Source organism: Triticum dicoccoides, chromosome 2B (genome assembly GCF_002162155.2).
Source record: "Triticum dicoccoides isolate Atlit2015 ecotype Zavitan chromosome 2B, WEW_v2.0, whole genome shotgun sequence".
NCBI lineage: Eukaryota > Viridiplantae > Streptophyta > Magnoliopsida > Poales > Poaceae > Triticum > Triticum dicoccoides.
The window spans coordinates 2589363-2596602 of NC_041383.1; the positions used below are offsets into that span (position 1 = coordinate 2589363).

At 40.1% G+C, this 7240-nt stretch overlaps 1 pseudogene; it reads left to right on the forward strand.

Annotated features, from left to right (window-relative positions):
* The first annotated feature begins 1636 nt into the window (after positions 1-1636).
* Positions 1637-6094, forward strand: LOC119361650 (annotated as a pseudogene).
* The last annotated feature ends 1146 nt before the right edge of the window (positions 6095-7240 follow it).

Below are 7240 nucleotides of genomic sequence, written 5' to 3' on the forward strand. Positions count from 1 at the left end.
CGGAAGAAGTAAAAGCCCTACGTCTCGGAGCCCAGAGGCGGTCGAGTGGATTATGTGTATATGAGTTACAAGGTGCCAAACCTCTCTACCTGTGGAGGGGGGTGGCTTATATAGAGTGCGCCAGGACCCCAGCCAGCCCACGTAGGAGAGGGTTTAAGGTGAGTTAAGTCCGGGGTGTTACTGGTAACGCCCCACATAAAGTGTCTTTACTATCATAAAGTCTACTTAATTACAGGCCGTTGCAGTGCAGAGTGCCTCTTGACCTTCTGGTGGTCGAGTGAGTCTTCGTGGTCGAGTCATTCAAGTCAGTCGAGTGAGTCCCTCGTTGGTCGACTGGAAGGTGACCTCTTCTAAGGGTGTCTTTGGGCAGGGTACTTAGATCAGGTCTGTGACCCTACCCTAGGTACATGACCCCATCATCAGATCCTAGGGTTTCCCCCGGAGCAACACGAGTGGGTCGACAATAGTTACACGACGATGCTATCATCAAGGTCACGAGGCAAAGCGCCGCCATCTCCCACCGTCGGCTTGATTTTCACCGGTAACTATGTCTCCCCGACTCGCAGCCGGGACTAGATGACGGATCTCGAGATCCGACCACTCAGCCTTAGGCCAGGGTCGGTGGGTGGCAACCACCTCTGACGCGGGAGATGACCACCACCGCCAAGCCCAGGGTCGCCGCCCAGGGCGCCCGCGTGATGCAGAACAAGAGTAGGAGCATCACCACGATCTGAAGTCGAACCGGAGGTTGAGCGGTTGTAGAATGGAGGCCGCTGCCACACCCTAGCCGTCGTTATCAGCCATCATTGCGGAGGAGACAAAGATGGGATCCGCTGCATCGATCTTGATCCTATGGTGTGCAAGGAGAAGGCCACCCCCGCCGAGCCGAGGGGGCTTTGCCCTAGCGTCGTCTCCGGCGGCTGCGAAGAGGAGAGCGGCGGCGGCGCACAGGAGCGGTATAGTCCTGTGGTGTGATGGATGCAGAATAGGTAGTTATATACTCCCTCTATTCCCAAATATTTGTCTTTCTAGACATTTCAAATGGACTATAACATGTATGTATACATATTTTTAGAATGTGGATTCACTCATTTTGCTTTCTATGTAGTCATTTGTTGAAATCTGTAGAAAGAAAAATATTTGGGAACTGAGGGAGTAATAGGTAACTCTGACCGACACATCCACATACATTTGAGGTGCCTGATTAAGTAATGTGCTGTGGCTGTAGATTCCTCCCAAAGGAGCCTGGGCCATGCAGCTCGTACGTGAGGACAAGATGGAGCAGTGAACGGGTAAGAGACGTACAGAATGGCTGTCACCCAGCAGGGATTTCGGTCTCTCACGCATTCCACAAGTGGAAACTAGGGACGAAGACGACTGACACCCAGCAGGCTTTCGCTCTCTCACGCGTCCCACGAGGGGAATCTTGGGAGGCAGACAATTGACACCCACGAGGCTTTCGCTCTCTCACGTGTTCCACGATGTTCGTGTAGTCCAAAAAACGCTAGACCTTTTAATTTAATATTCATGATAGGCTTAATTTTTCACAGACCCACGACCAAACAATTCGTTCGACTTCTATTTATAGGCCACGCATGCATTCAGGAGCTTCCAAAAGTAAAATTAAGCTCTCTAACTAGCTACCTCTCATGGCGTCTTCGTCTCATGCTGCTGCCACCCCGGAGACGAAGGAGCAGCTAGGCTTTGAGCCCTCGTCATGGGGTGACTTTTTCATCGCATACGAGCCACCCCCACCCAAGGTAATATAAAAATATATGTAGTTGGGTTTAGAACTTCTCATAAGCACGTACTACGCACGCAATCTTCTTTCTTCGCTTACAATTCTTTTCCATTCATTAGTCAATGGATGCTTACATATATATACATATATATGAATGGCAGAGGTCGGAGGAATGGATGATGGCGCGAGCCGAAAAACTGAAGGGGGATGTCAGCCTGTTATTTAAGACTTGCAACGGCATGACGGCGCGAATGTTCTTGGTGGATACACTCCAACATCTTGGAATAGATCACCACTTTGAGGAGCAGATCCATGACTCTTTAAACGAAATCCTAGAGAGTGACTTTAGTAGCTCATCCAGCCTCCATGAGGTCGCTCTTCGGTTCCGTTTACTTAGAGAGAATGGGCATTGGGTATCTCCAGGTATCTAACTACCTGCTCCATCTTTCACAAATCTAGAAAATGTCAAAAATAAATAAATAATGCCCGCAAATGATAGAGGATGCCTAATTATTTAGTGGCTAGTTAGTTGAGTTATCAATCTTGGACTAATGCTCTTTTCATATTGAAGGACGTGACATTTTGGACACTTATAGAGTTCCAAATTTAACCATTAACTTCTATACAAAGAGTTATTGGAAAAACAATAGAGTTGTTATATTATCAAACATGAATTTACACTTATTATTTTCATGCATTCAATTAAATATTTAACCAAATACTGGTGTCTTATGTTTTTGAAAGTTCAACAAAGCTCTATCCTGATGGTCAAGTTTCTGTGGACTGGATTGTGCGTTCCTGAAACAATGCCACAGATTAAGTCGACTGGCTATACCACTGAAAAAAGTTGACAGCATGTGCTCTAGATTGTACTAATTAATAAATGTTAATTTACTGATCTCGCAGATGTTTTCAACAAATACAAGGGTGAAGATGGGAGCTTTAGAAAGGATATAACTAATGATCCAAAAGGAATACTATGTTTATACAATGCAACTCATCTTCTCATTCATGGTGAGCCAAAACTGGAAGAAGCCATGTGTTTTGCAAGGCAACATCTTGTATCGGTTAATGGTAGTCTGCAAGCCCCCCTAGCTAAGCAAGTCAAATGCGCCATTCATAGAGCACTTCCAAGGGCGGTGTAAGAGGGTGGAAGCGCTACAATATATTTCAGAGTATGAAGAAGAGGAAGGGCATAACCAAATTTTGTTGGAGCTAGCAAAATTAGATTTTAACCTTCTACAACATGTCCACTTGAAGGAGCTCAAAGATATTACAGAGTAGGTTATTTTCTCTCTATTTATTTCCACTAAGAAAATAAGACGAAAACTTTACACCTTTCTAGCTTCCTAATTATCCATTTCAATATATGTGTCCATTCAGGAAATCAAATGTGTAGTTTATAATTTTATGTTTTTTTACATCTACCCCTATGTAAATTACTAAAAAGAGTTTCGGTGGTAGTATGCACACAATCATCTATCATTAGCTCTTTTGTCAGACTAATTTAGTGTTTCTTTCCTTTGTGGACAGGCTGGGATGAGCACACATATAATGACACATAGGATGTAATGTTGTATCATGCAAATGCATCTGAACATAATTTTCTCCATATGTCTCATGGATTATTCAATACAGCTACCTTTTTCTATTTAACAACATACAGTATCCATGTAATTTTTGAAAATACTCCACTAAATACAATTCACAGGTGGCGGAAACATTTTTCGGGATTCATCGATCTAAGCTTTATTCGCGACCGTTTGGTGGAAAGCTACACTTGGGCCTATGTGTTGTACTATGAGAAAGGCTTTGAGCTCCAGCGAAGTATCACCACCAAGATGATTGTACTAATTACCACTTTAGATGACACGTATGATATCCGCGCCACCATAGAGGAATGTCGAAAGCTACATGAAGCCATACAAAGGTTTGAATAGCTTTTCCTTTGAAACTTCCATCAATCCATCAACGATTGCAAAGTTCCAAAGCATCTCCTTTTTTTTCATCTAAAAAACACTACTAGCTATGCATCCAATAACATTTTTACCTAAATTGAGCTAAAAGAAAATATAAGTATTAGCCACCCAGCGGACATCGTCATGTTGTAAGAATACTGTGAAAGTCATTGTTGTACCATAACACATGTAGTTGTTCGGTTTCCCACAATCATTGTCGCTCGCACTTACTACAATTTCGACAATGCTCAAATTGTTAATGTATAAACTTACACATGCTTGTCACTATCCACTTCTTGTTTTGAGTGAGAATTAATATACAACTAGTGGAACACCTAATGTGTCATTTCTAACCTCTCTTGTGGAATGACCGTATAGATGGGATAAGATACGCGTTTCTCTTCTACCCGAGTACCTAAAGAAGTTATATATCGAGCTGTTGAGGACCTTCGAAAATATTGAGGTTGAAATGCCAGTCAATGTGAATTATGATACTGCCTACCTCAAGAAAGCGGTAACTACATATATGTTTTCTGCCTTATATCTCTACTTCTATATAAGACTCGGTTGGTGACGACGGTGTGTCTGCCATCCATCATTTCTAACCATTAGATAAGCATCTGACGACCATGAGGTAAGTTTTGGCCCTTTTAATTTGCAACAATATCCCACTTCTCTACTCCAATTCACAGAAAACCCCTTATTATCTTGAAACCAACCACATCCCTCCCTCACCTCATTAAAACATCCCGAGGAATATATTTTGAGTGAAACACAATATATTTTTAGTGATATATGTATATGAAAACAAGAGTGGTTTCTTTCAAGTTTGTAGACATGTATTATTCTACTTTGGATCCGCTGCGACGCACGGACACATTGCCAGTTACTAAATAACTATCAAATGGCTTATGTTATTTGTATCTTCAACAATAGGGGAATAGACTATATATCATGGTTGATTACTTTTATGTGGTTGATCCTTTTGTTTGCTACTGTTTTGTATCGGCATCATAATAAACTAGATGATAGCCCGCACTTTGTTGTGATACCTTGTTAAAAAATATAATTGATGCTAGAAAAAAACATATGAAGCATGTGACAAAATGATATATAAAAGGAGGAACAATATTTGGATTGAAGTTAGCGGTATGACACTTTTTTAACAAAAACGTGAAGCATGAACTACATATATTTTATCCAAGCATCCAACACCTATATTAGCCATGACTATACAAAAATTGATGCAAAAAAATTTAACTTATACTAACTTGCATGAATTGCTGAGGTGGCATGATTGCATGGATAGATTAATGCAATACATATAATTATGATTACATGCATGACTTACTGATGGTTGCATGGAGGGGGTAATCAGGTAGTGTGCTATAACTATTTAGAGATGATGGCACAGTACATAACTTTTTTTTTGCTTGTTGGGTGCAGATTCAAAATCATGTGACTGGTTATCTCCAAGAAGCGGAATGGTGTCACACGAAGCATAAGCCAAGCTTTAAAAATCAGGTGAATGTGACTAGCTTAACTATAGGTGCGCCAACCGTTTGCTTGAGTATGATGGCTAGCATGGATGATACCATAATGAAAAGAGCAGTTGAGTGGGTAGCCGGTGTCCCTAATGTCGTCATAGCAGCAGGAAAGATTGTGCGTTTCATGAACGACATTGCAGCATATGAGGTATGTAGTATTTGAAAATGTAACTAATTAAGACTCACATGTACAACGAAATCAAAGTTTCACTCGCATTTAAACAAGTAAAATTCAGTAATATTAGAGAAAAAGTCATACTACCATATTGTTGTACAAAATTGTATTTTCGTTATGACAATTTTGTGTCCATGCAGTTATTTTTATCGGTTCAATTATCAGTCAAATTTACTTAATATGTGTTGTGGATGGCATGTAATTCTGTATAGAAGAACTTAAATAGCTCTTCTACTACCAATTGGAATGCCTACTCTAAACATTCTTTATATATATATATAGAACCGAAAGTGCAAGGGGGATGCGGCAAGCTCCGTGGAGTGTTACATCCATGAGTATGGCGTCACAGGCGAGGTTGCCATCGCAAGGATATATGAACTGATTGAAGATGAATGGAGAACTCTGAACAAAGCTCGCTTTGAAAACCATGCATTGCTCCCCGCGCTGAAGCGTATTATCGGCTTGGCCCTTAGCACATCATTGTTCTATGATAACAGGAACGATGTGTACACAGACAGCAAGCATCTTCACAAAACTATTAAGAGCCTCTTCGTCAAGCCTGTTTTGTCTGGCTAGCTAGCCACAACAGATGAATAATAAATTTTCTTATATATTTTGGGTGTATTTTATACTTCATACATATATAAGTTTAATCGAAAGAAAACTTTCAACATATGAGCATTATATTTTTTGGATATTGGATTTTGTTTCTCTAGAAAAATTGTAGCCAATTAAAAATTATCTATGTAATCCATTTTTTGCTCAATGTTTCTAACCACATATAGCATGTGGTAGCTCGGCACTAGACTTGGCGCACAACAACTTTAACTAGTAGAACACCCGTGCATTGCTACGGGCTACAATGCATATACTTTAGGGCTCATCTCTGGATTGAACTCTTAATCTAGTCTGTTACATCTATTGCCTTTTTAAAATGCACACTTTGTTATTTTTGTCGTTGGTATATCATGAATAAAAATTTGAGCTACAAAATAAAATTAACTAATTAGACATGCATGACCTTGTTATCAAGAATGATTGCTTTCATACTTTGTGGAACTGTGTATTGACACACATGTCCATTTTTCTAAAGGAACAATATTAATATTAACCAAAATCTGGGAGTTTGTACAATTCATGAATGTATGCGGGTAACATGTAATTGCGAAAAAAAAGGTCTATAGGAAGTCAATTACTAATGAGATGACATAACTGGTATGTTGATTTCTTTCGGATAGAATGCAAGATCTGCGAATGCAAATCAATAATACACGCCCACTCTCCTCTTGTGAATGTCTTCTCCGATAGGCCCTACAACCTTGATAGTTGGCGCATGTTGGAATCAATAGACATCATCTTTCGCAACTATGTGGCAGCCTTGCTTACGACAAACCTACAAAGTATGGAATTAGTCAATGAAAACATCATGCAACTGAATCTTGATAATCACAAAATACATTAGTACTTTGTAGAAGAGGTTAAGTAACTACAGATTAAAACATATCAAGCTTGACTTATGCTTTTGAACTAATAATCACTTTACCATCCTCCATAACCTATACTGATATGGTATACTTGGACAATAACATACTTATTTTCTAAATTGCATAACTGAAAAGAAATCATGAACCATAGGCAAAAGAATGATGGACCAAGTATTATAGGTTAGGTAGAGCATGTGACCTTCATTAGCATGCATGCTAGTACTAATCAAAAATTGTGTGTGACTTACGACATATTATAGGAGCGCTCCTATGGGTGCTGACTGGTGGCCGCCATCTTATCATGAGATCATAGTTTCTCTTGAGTTTTTCATTTC